The following is a 22,411-nucleotide window of genomic DNA, read 5'->3' as shown; positions in this document are numbered from 1 at the left end:
CTTACTCGAACCAGCAGCAGCAAGCACATCACACCCATCTTGCTTCGTCTTCACTGGCTCCCTGTGTGTTACAGAATCGAATATAAAATCCTACTAATAACCTACAAAGCCTTAAATAATCTTGCGCCATTTATTTGGTTTGTACAATGCTATATACTGTATACCCTGCCATTCTTTCTTATATTCTGTAAGTGCCTTGAGCATGTGAAAGATGCTATATAAATAAAATGTATTATTATTATTAATTATTGAAGTATGACTTTCAAAAATTCAATTATTAAGGGTTGACCTTTTAAAGAAATATCAGTACTGGTAACAGCAATATTATGAAAAGCACAAATGGAAGGCAGAATATGCATTTATCTTTATTTTCAGAAATCCTTAAAACACAGATCTCTAAGGAGAACAGATGAATTCATTAAACACTGCATGGACTGATGTTATTCACAAATTGATTTAAATATACCTAACAATTTAATCTTCTGACAGATTACTTAGACAGTTCCAGGTTCCACAGGACTGGCTGCAAAGCAAATTCTCTAATGATCTTAAAGTTAGCAATGAAAATATAAACAGTTTAGTGAAACTTCTATTATACAGTATGTTACAATGCAGTTGATTAGGAAAAAATAGTGAGAATGGAATCTTTATAGGATGTTCATTTTTAGAGGCACACACAATTCATGTTAAGCCAGGGACGGACTGGGAATCCCAAGTCTAACCCAGGCCACACTACATACATCAGTTTTCTTGTACAGGCACGGACTCAAAAAACCAACAAACACCATTTTGTCTTGGAATTTTTTATGAACGAGGAGACAGTCGATTCATCTTTTACACATACATTTCACTCTTAAATATTGGTCTCTAGACAACCTCTGAAAGTGTGGAACAACACTTCATAAATGTAAACACTTAAATAAATAAACCATCCATCCATTGTCTAACCCGCTGAATCCGAATACAGGGTCACGGGGGTCTGCTGGAGCCAATCCCAGCCAACACAGGGCACAAGGCAGGAACCAATCCTGGGCAGGGTGCCAACCCACCGCAGGACACACACAAACACACCAGGCACACCAAGCACACACTAGGGCCAAAGTAGTATCGCCAATCCACCTAACCTGCATGTCTTTGGATTGTGGGAGGAAACCCACGCAGACAAGAGGAGAACATGCAAACTCCACGCAGGGAGGACCCGGGAAGCGAACCCAGGTCTCCTAACTATGAGGCAGTAGCGCTACCACTGAAATGTGCAAAACTACCACAAAAACAGTGCATAGATTATGTTTGCTATTTCAACTGTGAGTCTGGAATCTACACAGCTGCTGTCAGTGTCTGGATGGTAATGTTGAATACTCTTCCACAAAGTTTGACATGTTGGTCAAAAAAGACCACTTTGAGTTTCTTCAATACACAAAAAACTCAAAAAATGTCTCAGTCCCACAGAATTCTTTCAAGAATTTTTCAAAGAATGCACTTAGTAAACAAAAAACTGAAACATTTTGTGTAGCCTATTCAGTCACTCTCTCATCATAGCGCTAAGGGTTAACCGTCAGAGCGCATGGGACACACTTTAAAAATATTTAAAAGTAAAAACAAGACATGTTCGTTAACAAACTTATCATGAAATGAAGAAAAACAGGTATGTTTAAAAGCACAAATCATTCCACTCACATACATGTTCTTTTAATAAAAAACATTTCATGTAGCCTATTCAGTCACTCTGTGGGAAAAGGGAAAAAAAAGTAAAAAATGTCAACATAATCTACACCTCATTAAAATCTGAAACAAAAATAAAACAAAATAAATAAGCAGTAACAAATACCAGAACCCATACAACATCCACATATAATTCAAAGTATATTATAAACTTTTAAACAATCTTTATATATAACTTTAAGTACGCACCTCCCATCATATTTAACTGTCAGAGTGCGAGACACACGCAAAGTAAAAACTTGACTTGAACAAAAACAAGACACCATCCAACTAGAAAAGAAATCCCCAACATTAAGTCAAAAGAATTTGTGCCCACAACAGAGTAATAACGCCTGCTCATTTTCCAGTTTAATAACATTATATAATTTCACCATTAGTTTATTTCACTGGTTGCTCAAAGTGCCAGGCAGCAGGCCACCGGGAAAGCTCCTGCTAAACATCAGTCCAGCTCTGGGTGAAGCAATGTCATTTAGATGTTCACGTCGTTTAAAGCAAGGAAGTGCTGGGGTCAAACCTTACACCACAAAACATCATCAGTGACAATTTGAATGGCCTGTAGAGCACACAAGGTAGCCAGCACCCTTTAGCTGACACATTTAACAGAAACAAGGCAAACTAATCCTTTAGCAGATTGGCTGGTTAACTAGTTGTTTAAAAAAAGGAGTAAGGCATCTGATATTAAGTGGATAACTGGCTGTTTAGATAAGCAAATGAAGTGGGAACCAGACCTGATATAAGACCGAGACTAGGCAGATGGAGCTTAGGTTGTGGTTAGCAGCTACACATATCAAACATGTTTCATCAGCTATATAGAGAGTTGGCTGCACAGGCCAAAAATAACTAAGTCGTGTTTATAAGTTCAAAGGAAATAGTGTGCAAAAATTATAGGCATGGAAAGAAATGGTGCTTCTAAATTTCAAGAAACTGAATTAGAAAATTCAAATAGCTGTCAATTCAAAAAACATCAGAACAACTGACAATCTGAGCATTCTTCCAGGTCTGCAAAAATATCTCAAAATATCTATCAAGAACATGTCTACCACATGATCCTACCCATCCCACACCCTGACCACATAGCATGGGCGTCCAGACATGGTGGCTAAATAGAAAACAGTAAGGATAAGATTTTAAAAGGGATAAAATGTGCAAAAAAAAGCTAACATGGCACCAAAAAACAAAGATATCTGTCAAGAGAGATACAAAATCTATTTATGCATGTCAGATGTTAGAAGAAGTAGGAAAGTTGTAATTTGTTATAATCTCAAAACTCACAAACCTTTAAAAAGGGCAAAAACATAAATCAGGTCTGAAAAATACCAGGTAGGCCTCAGAAACACAAAGAATGCCTGTCTCTCAAAATTCAAGATTCATATTTTCATATTCATATAACAAAAAATGGTACTGAAACTTATAAATCTCAAGATAGAGAGGGGATCATAAGTGTTAAACAATTCTATGATCCAAATATCAATAGCCGAATATAAGAGCAAAATTACAAAATCAGAATAATCAAAAGTAATGTTTGCTATGAATGTCCTCCATGGCTGGAAGCTGCACACAACGATTCTTTGTGCTCTTGACACAATCAGCTGTAGAGCTTTTCAATCAAATGCTGTGCAGCTGTCATACCACAAACAGATAGAATGGGTTAAAATACTCTCAGTGGTGCACTGAGATTAAGAATGTTAAAGCAATTATGGTATTTGGAATAGTTTGGACATTCTGTGCACTATTATATTGTTACACAATGAACACAATCAAGTGCCTTAAATCTGTAAATGATATGTGTCATATTTGATAAACCCTGTGTCACGGATGTTAATCAATAAAGAAAGCGAAATTACACAGAAACAGTAGCACTTCTTTGATGCTGGGTGCCAGAAGTTTGTAAAACCGAGAAGAAAAGTGAGTACATATGGTGTGAGGCTGCCTTGAAAATGTGTGTGGTTACGTCAAGATTAGTTTTAATAAATCTTGAAATGAGCACGGAAATGGGTGTATGCAACATTTTTGTGTTACGTTTATACATGAGGCCCAAAGATGGGACTCATCCTCCAACTGAAGAGGACTTGTGTTTAAATTCTGTTTGACATAAACAGCAAACCACCTCCTTTTCTGTTCTATTCTTCCTAAAAATGTTTATCCCTCTATATTATACTAATCCACATCTTTGTTATTTAGTCAGGTTTCAGCTACTACCATAATTTCATGCTCCACTATATACAACTTGTTTTATTTTTGATATTTCCAGCTTTAAGGCAACCTATTTTTAATGTGTTACTCATTTTACTTTTGTATTTACATATTGGGTGAGAAATAACATTACTATGCATTTTTATTTTTACACTTTTGTTTGTTCCTTCATGTACAGTTTTACACCTGGCCTGTCCTAAACTCCCTGCCAATGCCCCCCATAACCTAGTTTAAACAATCCTCAAATAACCTGCTCATACACGTTTCCAACACATTGGTGCACGTTCAGTTCAGATGTAACCCTTCGCTGCGGAACAGGTCCCAATGCCCCATAAACTTATACCCTTCTACCCTACACCAAGATTTGAGCGTTGACACACCACAGAATAGAAGACTCTCAACTGTTTCTCCTTCTTTTGCAAAGATGACTTCAACATGTCAGAATTAAGATAAATGACAAAGTCAAACATAAAATAAAAATCTTAAAACTCCAAATGACAAGGCTTACCAAACACATAAACATAGGACAAAATACACAAAGAATAACAAAATATACCAATTAAACAAATAAAAGCAGAGAGACCAGGGACAGAGCCCTAGCCAAATCATGACACCCACCAGAGTCAAAAGTGGTTCCTTAGGAGCAAAACATCTGCCATTAAGAAAAACATGGTTGATATAACAGGACTCTTGACCAACGAATGAGGGGGAGAGGCATGTCTTCAGTTGAAAATGTCAGTCCCATGAGACTTTAGGTTTCTGTTTTTAATTTTCTAGAAGTATCTAAATAACAATATTTTAGTGAAAATTGAAGCAAGTGTTTTGCCCATTTTGAGCATATGACTGGATCACTGAAATGTGGAATATGTGACATGAGTAATATAGGATTTTTTTTTTTCTTTTTTTTCGTGGATGTTTTTAATTGTTTACCATTGTATCACATTGATCACCATTAGCTTTTTTCTCTCCGTTATGTATGAAAACATGAGATTAACATTTTTTCTCAGCCATCACTGCAAACTACATGGGGTAAGTAACACATGAAAAAATGTAATTTTTTTAGTGAAATATCCCTTTAAAGTCCAACACTATTTTTTTCTTTGATATTTAATTAATTCCACATTATTCATGTTTCACAACATTTCACTAGCTGTACTCACATTTTATTCCACTTTGCAGACTTTTCCCGTGCAATACTGTTGTAAATAAAGGATGAGATGAAACATTACCCTGTGAGGCACTTGTACGCAGGACTTCATCACCACCTTCCTATCAGAAAGAAAATCCAAAATTCATTAACACATGCACTCATTGAAACAGGTCTTTGAGTTTGTCAAAAAACTTGACAGGGATAATTGTGCTAAAGGAAGCAGCTTTGATCAATATAAATTGATCCAGACAAACATGCTCAGCATTCTAGGTATGGTATAATATAATTAATCAGCAGAGTTATTTCATCACATATTTATTAGTTTCCCCAGCAGGCAAACTGGTATGGTCAAAGTGCCTGCTGTACAGCTATTTGGCAAGGAGTAATTTAAATACTTGCATTGTGACAGTTGTCAAGGTGAAAGCCCACTGAGGCAGTGCAAGTGTAAGTTTTTGAGAATAGGCATTATCATAATCTCAAGAAGTTTTTTTGCCATAGTAGGTAATTTAAAATATCTGATAAAACAGGGCCAGGCTGACACAAGACACATCGAATCCTGGCAAAGGATTAATTATCTGTTTAAAATCAAGATCAGGTCTAGGTGCTTTGCAACTGTTCTGTTGGCTCCGATGCCACCTAACACCAAGAAATTGTTAGTAGAGTTCATTAAGTTAGAGTTGAGGTTCAAAAACATCAAGAGACACAATACATTTCACTTTGAAGTCATTTAACTGAACGGCTTCCTATACATCTCTGTTCTTTACAGCAGGCATCTTTAAAGATATTCAGAAGTGTTGTCTTACGACAGCTGAATGTTTACAAATACTTCAGAGTTTAGGACTCTAAACTAACACCAAGTTAGGATCTGATTAGGGGAGATGCGGTGAATATCGTATTTTAAGATATCGTAAAGTAACAATGTTTCATTGTTTCTAGTCATGACACTGATGTTTTTTACCTGAACTAAATCTCAGGTTAGCATGGTTAATATCCCTTAATATAAGCAAGGAAGAGTCTGACTGGCATTTTCTGTTTCACTGATTTTCTCTGGTAATTGTTACAGATAGGACAACAGAAGGTAATATGCATTTAATAATATAAGTTTCTTTCTTTCAAAAAATTGTTCTATCCATGTTGGTAACACATCCCTAAAGAATATTATCATTTTATCATCCCTTTTCCCTCCAAATTTTTTTTTTTACTGGACCGCACATCACTCTCCCTTACTTCAATCCAGCAGAGTCTGTTTTGTGTAGAGCATAGGATCATAAAGTTGACAAACAAGAAAAGACCATTCAGTCCATCAAGTTTGTTTGTTTAGCTAATAGCTAAGCTGTCCCAGTATCTCATCCGGACACTTCTTAAAGGTTCTCTCAAGATTTCTGCTTCAACTACATGGCTTGGTAGTTTGTTCCAGGTTCCCACAACTCTTTGTATAAAGAAGTGCTTCTTTGTTTCAGTCCCAAATGCACTTCCTTTTAATTTCCACTGGCGTTCTCGAGTATGTGAGTTACAAAAAATAGCTTTACATTATGACAGACTTTATTTTTCAATCTTATTCTTCTCAAATTCTCAGCGGTGGTGATCAATGGTCATCTGCCTCAAATATTAAAGAATGGCATACTGTGATGAAATTTCTGCAGAGCTCAATGGCCTGTGGTGGTCGTTGTTTTTATCTTTATACCTAAATTTAATTCCAGTTGGGACCAACGTCCAGTCTAAGTGTTTGCTCAGACAATCATCTTTTTATATGGTGCAAATGGGCAAATTTTAGGAGTAGGGTATATTTTTACTGTTACTACTATTGTTATCAGTGCCTCTTTTATTTTAAAAGTAACCAGTTGATTACTTTTAATTGCTCATTATCCTTACAAAAACTTCAGTAAATATTTGATAACAAAAAAAAATTACCTTGGTATTATCTGAGCATCATTGCTGGGTTACATAAATGGATAAACCTCCACTTTTCAGTTTAAATGAGCAATTAGCAGAATGTCAGCTCATAGTAGCAAGAAACCCAGAAGCTCTGCTGCTGCTTCTAGTGCTGATGAACTCAGCCACACTTCAGTAAAGCAGAGCAAAAAGCAATCAGTCTAGCCTTTCCTTAATTGGAGAAGTAGATTTAGTCCATCTGTCTTATTTGATAAGAAATAGACCATCAACAGAAGGAGGGCTGAACGTGTTTAGCAAAGGTGTCTTTTCAAGTGTTTTGTGAGGATGCTAGCTCTTCTCTTTAGTTTCATTCACGAGTGTTATATATTGCCGCACCACATATGTTGTTCAAATCAATAATACAGATGAAAAAAACATCTTTTATTATATGTTAGGAATGTTCATACTTTTATGTAGTTACAATAGTGTCAGTCCCTCATACCTGAGAACACATACAGAATGAATAAGTAATAACAAAAAAAACATACAGGACATTGCCATCTCGGAGGAAAAAGTTTCATTAAATATAAGTTAACATTGAATGTTTTAATTAAGTAAACATACGTTCAAATGTAAATATTTACTTATTTACTGTAATGTTTTGTCTCATTTAGAGTCAAATGTAAGACATTTTTGCTAGCTACTGTATAAAATTTCTGCGTGAAAATCAACAGGAGCTGACGTGTAGTGCTGCTTTTCTGCAAAAAAAAGTGAATTTGTTAATTCAGGAGCTCACATGGGATTTTCCTGTACTGTATGATTAATTTTCACTTTGATAAATATTAGATGAATGCATTTGCAAGAAAAAAATGAATAAACAAATGTTTTGTAACTGAAAACCTATGTTTGTAACAACTGTGTAATCTACAGTATATATATTTAACAATGGATGACACCACATAATATGATTTGGATTTGTTTAGAGTCCTGGAGACCTCATCCATCAAGCTGCCTCCCCCATTTGGCCATTCCATAGCTGAAACAGTGCTGGGCCAGCCAATCCGATGAAAGGACCACTCTTTCCCATGATTCCAGTGATCCTCCATCAGGGATGACTTTACCATAAGCAGGCACAACAACTTGGCAGGTGGGCCATGGCACCAAGTATCACATTGTTTTATTTATTTAGTTTAAAGAATCTGGATGGATAACCTTTATTAAGCCCTTTGAAAATTTTAAAGAACTGGATTAGAACCCCATGTTGGTCATCTCCTCAAGACTAAACAGGTGTAATTCTCAGAATCTGTCCTGTTAAGACAAGTCCTTGAGTCCTTAAGTCCTGTCCACCTGTTTGCTCTCCTCCACACAGCTTGAATTTCTTCTATGTCTATTAGTTTTCTTTGCAGACTGACAGAGCATGCACAGAAGCGTTACAGTAAGCATAAACCCAAACAAAAGTGCTAATGCAAACAGAGATGAGAGGCAGTAAGCAACTGGCATCAATGTACAATTATTAACAATACAATAAATTTACTTTGTAAAAGTGAATGAAGCACATGGCTACTGCTGCCAACAACAACAAATCTCTCAGTATTTTCCCTTCATTTGCAAGGCTGATTTTCAGCAAAATGTATTTTTGTTGGTATAATGGAGTCCTGTAGCATTTCTTGACACATTTTTACATTTATAATTCATTGGCTGAAAGCACTCATTGTTAGTGTGTCAGACAGGGCATGTGCAGCATTGTTCATAATGGCAGTCAGTTTTGTTTTAATTCTCTCATTTGCTGCTACCTCCAGGGGGACCACAGCATATGCCATAAATGACCCTGCCCTCTTAATTTGCTTGTTAATTAGAAGAGCCTCTCTTGAATTATGTTTGCAGCTCAGCCAACCATGGTATTGAAAACTGCAATGGCCATCACAGAGTTGTATAAGATATGAAGGATGTCACTTCCCACATTAAAATAAGTCAGTCTCTTAAGGAAGAAGAGCCTGCTCTCCCCTTTATAATATAGTTCCTTTTTGATCTTAGAGTAGTCCAACCTGTTTTTAATGTGGACCCACAAGTACTTGTAGGAGTGCACCATCTTTACATCCACTCCTTGAATAGTGACGAGACATATAACCTCTTTGGTTCTTGAAGGTGTATAACCAGTTTCTTGGTTTCGCTGATTGTTAAAGTATAGACAATTATTTTTGCATTCAGAAACAATGTTCTCCACCTGATTTCTATATTCTTTGTCATCCCCCTTATCAATACACTCCATAAGTGCAGAATCATGTGAAAATCTGAATAAATTTTGTGAACAAGAAGGGCCTGCTGCCGAGGACTTTCTGTGAGTCTGTGGTATTGAGTGCCTTTTTTATACTGTGGTATGTTGGGGCAACAGTATCACTTCCAAGGATACTAACAGACTGAACAAGATTATCAGAAAGGCCAGTTCAGTCCTCAGGGTGAAACTGAACACTGTGGAGGTGGTAGTAGAGAGGAGGATGCTGGCAAAGGAGTCATTAATTTTGAAGGTCCCCTTCCATCTGTTCCATAAATTGCTGTAGGGCCAGAAGATTGCAATGAGCAGCAGACTGCTCCTCTCCTGCTGCAGGAGGGAATGTTTTCACAGGTCATTTCTTCCTGCTGTTATCAGACTATACAACTCTAGGTTTGAATTCATGTATCCTTTACTGGATTATTTCATGAATTGTATGTTTGGGATATCAAACTCTGTAATCACTGATATTGTATCCATCATTAGACACATCACATTTCTTGCATATAACACTGTAATACTGCACTGTATTAATTACTGTGGATTGTTGCCTCGAAAGTCTGCAAATTGTAAACTTTTTAGTTAGCCAATAAAATGTGTCATTTGCCTTGACTTCTCATTACTGTGGATAAGTAATACATCACTATTTTTGGTATTTTATGGTTTTTATCTTATGTATTTCATCTCATATATTTACGTGTTTTTGTCATGTAATCTATATGTACTTGTTTAAATTTTGCTGTGAGCTGCTGGAACACCTAAATTTCACTTTGGGGATTAATAAAGTCTTGTCTTGTCTTATCTTTCTGCATGTGACATAGCCTGGTAATATATTTACAGTCAGAGGTATACAGAGCAAAGAGAAAAGGAGACAGGACTGTTCCTTGTGGTGCTCCAATGTGGCTCATATCTATATAAGAAACATAGTCCTTGAGTCTCACAAACTGCAGTCTGCCTGACAGACAATCCATCATCCTGGACAACATAGGGTCATCCAACTGCATATCTCTGTTATATACTGCTCAAAAAAATTAAAGGAATACTTTTTAATCAGAATATAGCATCAAGTCAATAAAACTTCTGGGCTATTGATCTGGTCAGTTAAGTGGCAGAGGGGGTTGTTAATCAGTTTCAGCTGCTGTGGTGTTAATGACATTAACAACAGATGCACTAGAGGGGCAAAAATGAGACGACCACCAAAACAGGAATGGCTTAACAGGTGGAGGCCACTGACATTTTTCCCTCCTCATCTTTTCTGACTGTTTTTTCACTAGTTTTGCATTTGGCTACAGTCAGTGTCACTACTGGTAGCATGAGGCGATACCTGGACACTACAGAGGTTGCACAGGTAGTCCAACTTCTCCAGGATGGCACATCAATAGGTACTGTTTCCAGAAGGTTTGCTGTGTCTCCCAGCACAGTCTCAAGGGCATGGAGGAGATTCCAGGAGACAGGAAATTACTCTAGGAGAGCTGGACAGGTACATAGAAGGTCCTTAACTCATCAGCAGAACCGGTATGTGTCACATTGAGCAAGGAGGAACAGGATGAGCACTGCCAGAGCCGCACAAAATGTCCTCCAGCAGGTAGGCCATTGGTGTGAATGTCTCTAACTAAACAATCAAAAACAGACATCATGAGAGTGGCTTGAGGGCCCAATGTCCTCTAGTAGACCCTGTGCTCACTGCCAGGCACTGTGGAGCTCGATTGACATTTGCTATGGAATACCAGAATTGTCAGGTCCACCACTGGCGGTTTGTGCTTTTCACAGATGAGAGCAGGTTCACCCTGAGCACATGTGACAGACGTGAAAGGGTCTGGAGATGCCGTGGAGAACATTATGCTGTCTGTAACATTGTTCAGCATGACCGGTTTAGTGGTGGGTCAGTGATGATCTAGGGAGAAATATCCATGGAGGGATGCACAGACCTCTATAGGCTAGACAATGGCACCTCGACTGCCATTATGTATTGGGATGAAATCTTTGGACCCACAGTCAGACCCTATACTGGTGCAGTGGGTATTGGGTTCCTCCTGGTGCACAACAATGCCCGGCCTCATGTGGTGAGAGTATGCAGGCAGTTCCTGGAGGATGAAGGAACAACAACAACATTTACAGTATTTATATAGCACATTTTCATACAAACAGTAGCTCAAAGTGCTTTACATAATAAAGAATAGAAAAATAAAAGACACAATAAGAAAACAAAATAAATCAACATTAATTAACATCGAATAAGAGTAAGGTTCTTTGGCCAGGGGGGACAGAAAAAACAAAAAAACTCCAGACGGCTGGAGAAAAAATAAAATCTGTAGGGATTCCAGACCATGAGACCGCCCAGTCCCCTCTGGGCATTCTACCTAACATACGTTGACACTATTGACTGGCCCCCATGCTCACCTGAATTAAATCTAATAGAACACCTCTGGGACATTATGTTTTGGTCCATCTGATGCCGCCAGGTTGCACCTCAGACTGTTCAGGAGCTCAGTGATGCCCTGGTCCAGATCTGGGAGGAGATCCCCCAGGACACCATCCGTCGTCTCATTAGGAGCATGCCTCGACATTGTCAGGCATGCATACAAGCACGTGGGGGCCATACAAACTACCGAGTATGATTTTGAGTTACTGCAATGAATCAGCAAAACGGACTAGCCTGCCGCATCATTTTTTTTTCTTTGATTTTTGTGTTGTCTTTGAATTCAGCCCTCTGTCGGTTGATAATTTTCATTTCCATCAAACAATGTGGCATCTTTTTGTTCCTAACACATTACCCAGTTCATATCAGTGTAGATATCCAGCATGATTTTGTTTTCCATTGAGATCTGATGTGTTTTTAAAGTGTTCCTTTAATTTGTTTGAGCAGTTTATATATATCTCTCTATTAGCTATGGAAATTACAATTTGGCCTTTGTATGTGTGTGAGTGTGTGTATGTGCATGAATAGGTCCAACAATGTATTAATGTGCTGTCCTGTCTTGGGGCTAATGATGCTGGGATGGGCTGCTGCCCCCACAACTGGGAACAGGATAAAATAAGTATGAGAATGAGATGTGAACATATGAGGTTCTACTGGTAAAATTGTACTTCTCATTATTAGCTATGGTAACTCTAAACTGGCCTCAGTATGATAATGTGTGTGTCTATGAGTGGGCCCTGCAATAGACTGGCACCCTGTCCATGTCTGTTTCTGCTTTGCACCCATTGCTTTCAAGATGGACTTTGAGCCCCTGCAACACTATGATCATAATTTCGATTAAGCATGTATTAGAATATTATGTATTAAGTTGGTTTAGCTGAAATCTGCAAAGAAAGACACAAGTGCAGCACACAGCACCCTTTTATTCAATGCTGGAGAATTGCTTTTCCTCGCTCCCCAGAGCATAGCATAATACAGCTCCAAAGTAAATAAACACAGTCCTATCTTTGTTTGGCTTTCCCAATCCTTCCGCCTCCACTCATCTTCCAGCAAGTATCGTCTTTCTTCCTCCCGACTCTGGCTCCCTGAGTAGTGGTGGCTGGCTCCTTTTATAGGACACCCTGGAATACTTGAGGTGTCCAACGACATTCTTCCAGTAACACTTATGGGTGTGGCGGAAGTACTGCCAAACAGGGCTCAGCAAACATCTGGGCTCTCCCATGCAGTGGCCACGGGCCCCAGCAGGATTGAGCTTCCATGCTCCAAACCCATGGCCCCGCTGCAAGTCAGGCGGGCTGTCCTCTTGCGTTCTGGGGAGATAATGTCCTGAATAAGTTCTCTCCCCCAGTCCTTCCAGTGTTGAGGCATCCCGACAGGGTAAGGGCCCTGGCCATCTGCCACAATGCACATTTAAAAATGTCTCCATATTTCTACTGACAGAACAGAGGCAATCAGAGCTCAGTAGTTTGTTCCAGAATTCAACAACCTTATGTGTATAGTAGCACTCTCTTGCATCATCATAATTACACTGTCTCTTAAAATCCTCTACTGGCTTCATGTGTATGATTTACCATTTAACTGAAAGATGTCTGAAGACACTGTAGTGCTTCAGGCAGTGTTGCAATGAAAAGCCTGAATTCAAATACTGTTACTGTCAGTGTGGAGTTTGCATGTTCACTCCATGTCTGCATCTCTTTCTCAGCAGGTCTCATCCCAAAGACATGCAGGTTGATTATTGGGCCACTTCAGCAGCTGGGATAGACTATGGTAAAGATAACTTGATCTGAACTATGTGGGTTTTAAAAAGAATAGTTGGATCACCATATACTGTAATGGAGCAGTGTAATTCTCTAAAAGCTAGTAACATTATAAGTCTTCCTTAGTAAATTATATGTTTGTTAATTTGTTACTCAGAGTATTTCAGTATTACATTAACTGTCACTGAAAATGAGCTGTGATACTGAAATGAATGTTTTCTAGTATTTAAAACAGTCACATGGACCAGTTTCACTCTAAGCATTTTTACTTTCATATAAACAGAATGTTCTTTTTTGAAAGGCCTTTCCTTGACATGTGTTTAACAGATAATTAACACTTATGCTTTGATAAATAAGGTTTGATAATATTAAATCAGATTTTTAGGAGGTAGACTGTACTAAATGTTGCAAACAAAAATCCTTCAGGGAAACCAAAGAGAGAATCGCCTAGCAACAGATAGATTGATCCAATTAGCATTCAAAACTCTTTAACTTCCAAGGAGGAATCTTAGTGTCTAAAAGTCTATTTTTACCAGCATCGACACCAGTCGTAGTACTCTAAAGAAGAAGATTCAAGTCATCAAACCTCAATTTAACCTTCCAGCTAACACCATTTTTTTAGACAGTAAGAGAAAAAGACTCTGGACATAGGGGGATGATGAGGCTGGGTAATTTTTAACTTGTCGTTTGTAGTCTGCAGTGCTACTTTAATATCACGTTGTCTTATGAACAGAATAAAAAAAAAAAAAATAGCTCTAATTCTTTCTGTCCATATTTTGGTTAATGGTTGATTCTAGTAAATTATGGTTTAGACTAACAAATATTACAGAAAGATTATGTTATTGGTGTAACTTTACTTTGGTACAATTAGTACAATTAGTACAATTGTTCCCATCTTTAAAGATCCCTTTCTGCCCTCCAGTATATCATAAGTAAATATGAAAATAAACCTAAAAGAATCATTTTACTGCCTGCATTGACACTGAAAACTGATGACCAAGGACATATGAAAAATGATAAAACTGACATTGACGAGACCCGGCCACTTGCCTATATTATGCTGTTACAGCTTCACTGATTAAACCACTGATTTTATCAGTTTATTTGTCGACGTGCATAACTTGTATATCTCTTGCATTCATTTAATTGAAATAAATTGATTTTCTGTTCTCTGGCAATCTATTATGTAATTAACTCCATCTGATAAAAATAAGAACAATATTTCTGGCAGAATTATGGCTTTATCACAAAAAATAGAAGCAGATATGTAGGCAACTCCACACTTGCAATAGTGTTAAACAAAATTACTTTATGGTCAGGAAAAGGCAGTAATAGCAGTATAAAGAGATTTACTGGAACTAAATCAACAAAAGCTGATGCCATAATGTACATTCATCTTTAAAAGCAGTTCAATATTATTTAAGTATTGAAATAAACTTCTAGACAGAAAATTGCAATGTGAGTTTTCCGATCCATGTAACAGTTTGTACAGTCTGTGACTATGTGGGGTGCTCTAGAGGGGGTAACTTCAGGAACAGAAAGGGTGGAAAGAAGCTGTGTTCCCTTAGAGCCCTACTGGGCAGCAAACGTGGCACTGGACAGAACAATCAAAAGCGACCACATAGAGCTCTACTCTGGTGTCTCTTAAATAAATGGAAGGCTATCTCTGACTGAAGAAGATTCTGGACTGACCTGTGTATATTGGGGATCAAACTCTGCAGGAAGTAGATGTTATCACGATAAAGAGTTTTATGTGTCATTTTGTCAAAATATATTTTTATGCTTGAATGAATGGATTGTGGAATTTGGGGTTTTGGCCAACATTTGGGCTTGGGTGGCCACCTGTAAATTTATTAATATTCATTTGCATTTCTGCTTTCATTGTTGAGTATTTGATGTTGTTGTTAAGGTATCTTTTAATTTGGGGTCTGATGTTGAGGTATGTTTAATACTGTCTTTAGGTAGTGCTACTGCATAACAATATGTTGATAAATCCTCATTTTGTGTGATTTCCATTGTGGCATTATTCAAGTCAATTCTTTACACTTGACATTTTATCATCACTGGTGCCGGTATCCTAATACATTGTGAAACACAGTGTTTCTCATCATCTAGTTTACTAGAGGCTTTCTCCTTCCTCGGCTGCTCTCCAATACCGCTTCCACCACTACAATCTTCCATAGCTTCTACCATGCAGTATTAGTCATCTTTTGTTTGGCCACATCAATTGCCTGCACATTCATGCCATTGGCTCTGCCTTGTATTTGATATTAAGAGTAGCACTGTCAGTAATCACTTTCCCCAACTACTTAAGCTGATCCAAGTCAGGATCCTTCCAGATAATCATTTGCAGAAACCTACCCAGGGAAATGGATTTAAGCAGAAGATTAGTTCTCATAGGTGCTCGCACTTCACCCTCCCACTCACATGTACCTGCACATACAAGAATACTGGTAAACAGGCACACACACATCCTCTGCATGGCTCAGGATGGCTTCATACCTTTGGAGAGTATCTGTCTCGAACCACCAAATGTTTGATTCCAAAACCTGTACTGGTCCAAACTTATTTGTCTCATCATCTGGTCTAATTCTTCATGCCTGTTTCTCTGCCTTGCAAAATGAAATTATAGAGTTACACACAATTGATATGCCTTTCCTATTTTTAGGATGGCTGGGGCACTTTTTACTATTACAGTCCAGATACAGTAAACATGCACAAATCCTGGTTTAACAGGAAAAAAAATACTTAAACTTTCTTTGAAGGAATCTGATATTTTATATACTAGGCAATTTTATCTATTGTGTAAGAGTAAATCAATGACCAGGTTCAAATAAGTATGATACATTTTTTAAATCATACATCATTAACTGATAATTCATTTTATAAAAATGAGGATTTTAAAACCCAGAAGAATTCTGAAGCACAGTTTCTTATTATAGTGAATGGCATGCAATTATCTTTGTGTCCAAAATGCTTTGTACTCCTGTCAGAATTGCAATGAGTTACACAACATTGGTTTCAAATTGTACATGAGAGTAATTTTTATGCTTATGCTTTAAAAAGTTCCATTCTTTTGTATTTCCTTAGGAATTTCATCTTGGGCCCTTAATGTTCGTTGTATCCATAAACCTAATAATACATGTCTATTGTTCATGTGTGCAGCAATGAGCAAAGATATGGGAGGCAATCACACACACACACAGAGTTAATCAGTTCAACCCGTAAATGAACTGGTATATTTATTGCCTGGCAAAAACAGGCAACCTCGGAGCACCTAAATAAATTACTTAGCTATTAGGGCCACAGGAAACACCTTGATAACAGTAAAGAGATTTCATCTGCCCTGCCTCATCTTCCCATAATATTCCCCTTCCAAAAAAAGACTAAAAAAATCCTGGCCACTGCAGTAGCATCCTGTAAGGAGCATTCATCACCAAGGTACACAGCTAATCTGATAAATAAAATACTTTACATAATTATAATTCTAGTAAATTTCTTAGTCTGGGATGGTGAAAGTGTGCTACTTGCTGCTGCCATTTTTCGGATGTATAAACTTTTTTGTTAGCAATGCTTCGTGTTTATTGTTTAGCAGTATAGAATGCTTACCCTGTTTATAGAAATAATCACTCATGAAATGATGTCATGTTGGATGACCCATGAAAAGTGTATTTTACTTTTATAATAATGGAAAGCCTATCTTGGCCCAGACCTTCACAAGATATGTGTGCATGTGGTCTTCAGTATATTGCAGATATAAAAATAAACTTTAATCTTGTCTAAAATTCAAGTGTGTGACATTTGATAATCCTCTTTTCAAAATGATGGCCCTTAATCGCATGGACATAGTGTGAAGTTAAATCTGTTTTAGTAGCAAATCACTATATGCCAAGTTTAAAATGCTTTTGTTATTTTACATAATAATAAAGTTCATGCACTCTCAATTTACGCAATAGAAAACTGAATGTGTACTCAATTAAAATAGACTTTGATGATTTTCTCTAATTATCAAGAATTTTGTGTTACAATCCTAGGGAAGTTTTACATCTATCCGGGATTCGATACGGTCTCCACACAGTTCTACACTTACAGGGCTGCAGTCACTCAGAGCCTGTTGTTGGCAGCATAAGACAGCAGTGAACTGCTGGGCAACATCACACACACCTATACTCACTTGTACTGGGCCAATTTGCAAACAACAGTTATACTAAAACAAACATCTGTGAAGTTGGAGGAAAATGGCATGCCCTGAGGAAAATCACACAAACATATGGAGAACATCCACATTCCAAACAGATATCCAAATGCTTAGGAGCTTCCAAATGTTTCCCACGGAAAAATCTGGAAGAATCAGCAACATGCTTATTGTCACCTTCTATTAGGCAGTGACTTGAAGAATAAAAAAGGTGACACAAGTTCACTTCACCTTAGCTTATGACTCAACCTCAACATTTTTTAAGCAATAGATGGAAACTGTTTAATGAAGAATATTTCTGAGAATAGCAGAACAAATATAGTGTAATGTATGCAGTGACTGCAGAACAAATAACATTTTTTGCAGCAAACAGCAAAAAAAGAATACTGCCAAAATCTAATCAAGTATGTTTTATCAAGGAAGAAAGAGACATGTATGTAGTATTTAAAAAAAAAAAGAATTGGAATGCACACTTCATCATTATTGTTTAAAAATATTTTATTTGAAATGAAGAGCACAATGCTGATGTTCACAGTTTAACAGATTATTGTGTCAGCACAACAGCAGAATTAACCACATATTTTAACTATTCTGTAAATTAATAACCAATAGAAAAAAAAAGTAATGTCCGTACACAAAGACCTGAAAAAATGCCCCTCAGCACTTTATCAGAAAATGTGGTTTCAGAAAACGTCATTTATATTACACAGAGATTCCTCATTTTTGTGATTTTTATATTAATATTTTTCTCCAAGTCCACTACATTTAAGGCATATAATTCATGAATCCAAATTCTAAAACTTGCATTTGTGAGTGGTGGGGACTATGGGCGGCCAGTCATTTAGGCCAGTACCCCCAGGCTGCCAGGTGGCGCCCTACCTGCAGCATGGAGGTGCCCCGAATACCAGCAGGGAATTATGGACAATGGAGTTTTTATCCACAGCCCTGCTGGTTACCACAGGGGCCACTAGAAGGATCTGCAGGGAGGGGCAACGAGTATTTTACCTACAACCTGGAAGTGCGTCCTAGTCACATGGACAAAGGGAATGATGTGCTTCCGGGTTGAAGAAGAGGAGTTTTTCATCTGACTCGGAAGTGCTAGCAAGTCACATTGACTGCGGGTTCAGAAGCACTTCTGGGTTACGGACTGTAAAAGGACTATGGGAGATCCCAGACTTTGAGCTGAGCTGGGTGGAAGGGTGGCAACACGTCTGGGAGTGGAGGATTGTTTATTGAGAATTGTATTGATTATTGAATGAGTATTGTGGAGTGGAGGGTGCTTGTGCACTGTACTATTGTCCAAATAAATAATAATTAAGCTTTTACCTGGTGTCTGACGTATTGTCTGAGGGTTCAAGGGGACGACAGCGCCCCCTATCTGTCACAGTGGTCATAAGTTCCATTCAGTTTTGGATGAAACTTTTATTCTGATTTTGTTGGTCTGATGCACACCTATTGTTGTATCTTTTGACCACTGAGCCCCAAAGCTCAGCTCAGACACAATACCACCCAACACTGTCATGGGTTCAAATAAAGGATTTTATCACGCCATATAAATTACCAAGTGTGCATAAACAACAATGCTACAATTATAGTCCAGTGAATCTTCTCTCGTTCTCCCTCCTTTTGCTCCTCCCGTTGAGTGTTGCCTGCTGCCTCCCGACTTTAACTGCCAGATGAGGCAGCAGGCTCCTTTTCAGCTGGACTTTGGAATGCTTCTGGTGTCCTAGTGTATCCTCTTAGAAGCAGTTCTGGATCATATGGAAACCATTGAGGACCTCCCCCGACAGTGCCCTCTAACAGCACCCTGGCAAACTGACAGACTGCACTTCCAGACTCCAACTCCCATGTATCCCTGCGGGTGTCCAAACTGGGACTCCTCTGGAGGACTACTGTCACCAGCCTTTCCTGGTCCATACTTTCTATGCCTCTGGCTGAGCAAATAGCCATTTCTTCGTTGAGCCTGCATGTCCGTTTGTCCTTCTTGGAACTTGCACTCTTAAAACGCTTTTGGGCCATGTCCTTGAAACTTCCCAGTCAATTTAAAAAAATTGGTTCAAAGAAATTGAAAGAACAAAGTTACATTGTGTGAAATTGCTTTTTTTCCTGTTACCTCTGATTATTGTTTTTTTTTAACATATTGGGACATGTTAGGTAATCTGTAACATAGTTGCAGTCATACCTATATAAATAGCCCACTACTGCTGCTGGCCATCACATGCATGGCCCCTCCAGTCTTGGCTTACTAAATAAAAAAAAAATCTAAAAAAATGCCAGTAGATGATATTGGTAGTAAGACACGTTTAACTCAACTTCATTCTGTAGTCAGTCTCCTTGCTTAAAAAAAAAAAAAACATTACCACCAATTTGCAGCATTAAGATGCTTTTGGAATTTTCTGAGATACTGCATGTGATGTCTAATTTTGAACAAGTTAATTTCTGGTCAGTGTTTTGGGAGAAAAACAAGTTGACTGAAGGCTTATGCTCAATCTGAACAAAAAAACATTTTTTTTATAAAAGAAGGGACTGGCAAAAGGCAGGAACAGGAAAAAAAATCACTTAACCTTAACTAACACTAAATGGAGAAGTTGAGAGATCAAAGGAATACTCCTACTGAAAATTATATATTTTATGTTATTTACTCCATGTAGCTTCTAGTTATGTCTGAGAAAAATGTTTAATCATGTGTTTTCATGCAGAATTGAGCTAAAGATGTTTGTTATAGAACTGGTATATGGTGACCAACACTGGACAACAGGAAACAATATCATAAATATCTATGAGATGATACTCGTGTCTCAAGTCATCCATGTATACTTACAATGGACAAAAAGCATGCATTTTATTAAAATTTTGTTAAGTAAAAAACTTCCACCGCTCTCATAAATAATAATGGAACATATTCACACAAGCTGAAAATCATTTTTTAAAAGGTCTGCATAATAATGTCAGAGCGATGGCGACCACCTGACCAGTAAAGGAACACCAGCAATATCAACAACATGGTGGTGCCGGCAATGCAACATCAAGCAATGTCACCATCATAATTATAAAAAATGTCAAAGATAGAAAAAAACAGAACTACAGCATACAACACATAAACGAGACTACCATTTTTTTTTGTTTATCTCATTTTACTATTTTATGCTTTGTTTTGGGTTGTGGTTGCCAGTAAAACTTAGCATTCCATTACTGGGCACACTCACTCACACAGGGTCAAATTAGCACCACCAGTTACAGGATTACAATTTGAAATGTGTTAACTAAACAGAGAATAACTGTTTGCCATATACACTAAAGATGTTAGAAGGTGTTGCCATGTTACTCCCAATTAGGGGGCACAACACCTGAAGCTTGACTGAGGTGACTGGTATTGCTATTGAGAATTTTCATCCATCCATCCACCCATTATCCAACCTGCTATATCCTATCTACAGGGTCTGCTGGAGCCAATCCCAGCCAACACAGGGCGCAAGGCAAGAAACAAACCCCGCGCAGGGTGCCAGTCAAACCGCAGGAGAATTTTCGTAATTATTTAAAATTGATTTAAAACTACAACCAACTGATAGTTTTTTAAATTGTATAGTGAGGGATGGAGATGTCTCTTGAGCGAATATACAAGTACATCTGTTTGAGCAACAGCCAATCATGGCCCTTCAGCAGAAAAGGCTACTGTCTAAGAGCATATTTTAGTTTTTTTTATATGTACAAATGTTGTGTTCATCCATCCATTATTCAGTGCATGCTAACTTCTGTAATTGTTTAGAATTATTCTTATATTCTGATGTTTCTAAACACTGCAGCCAATACATACATCAATAAACAGTTCACATGTGTGTTTTCATAAACTGCTCATTGTTGTTCTGTTATTGGTGGAAAAACCCTTGACAAACTAAAGCTGATGTCACATTATACGACTTATTGGTGTGGGCCATGTCAGATTTGCCGATTCCAGTCATTTATCTTGTCACTGTACTATGCGCAATTACCATTCGAGCGGCGATTTTCCAGTGCAGTTGTGCCCACCCCTTTTTCTGACAGCCAATAACATGTTGCCTGATTAAGCGATGCTTTACAGATAGTTAACAGCTGCAGCAAGTTGAGCAGGAATCTCTAACATTTTACTCTTTTTTTCTGTTATTTTATGGTACAGTATTTGTGAGGCATCAGACGGACAAGCTTCTCCTCTGTGAGGCTCAAAAACCACATGTCCCTTATCCCTACATTTTATGCATTGTACTCCCAAGAAGAGCATTCATTGGTTGATTTGGTTAGCTCTCCTGCGTACACTGACTGCTCCTTCGACTAATGAGACAATCAAACCTGTTTTGTTTTATCCTAACTAATCATAAACTAGTTGGTCAGGTCATGAGGCATGTCACATTAGACGATGGTCTTCGCAGGAGCACATCACCTCCAACTGGCCATCAGACGATGGTCTTCACAGGAGCACACCGCCTCCAACTGGCTTATATAATGTACAGTAAATGAAGGCTATGGCTAATCATCTTTGGAAAAGTCATCAAATGTGACATACACTTAAGAAAACCAAAAGATTTTTATGGGCTTTTTTTAATTGGGCTTTTCTCTGTGAGTTACAAAATGGATGATTCTCTAGTGGAACTTTGCCTCAGGCTGGATTCTCTCGCTGTCAAGATTAGGCATGACATACAACTATAATTCCATTATCAAATCCATTATTTTTGATTGGTGAGTTTGAATTAGCTGAATTACACACTTACACTTTGGACAAAGCAGGTACCTAAGATGTATTGATTCACATTATATATGGACATGATGTGTATGTAAACAGTTTGGTTTATAATTAATGCTT

This window comes from Polypterus senegalus, chromosome 1 (genome assembly GCF_016835505.1).
Source record: "Polypterus senegalus isolate Bchr_013 chromosome 1, ASM1683550v1, whole genome shotgun sequence".
Taxonomy (NCBI): Eukaryota; Metazoa; Chordata; class Cladistia; order Polypteriformes; family Polypteridae; genus Polypterus; species Polypterus senegalus.
Note: the sequence above shows the minus strand (reverse complement) of the source record.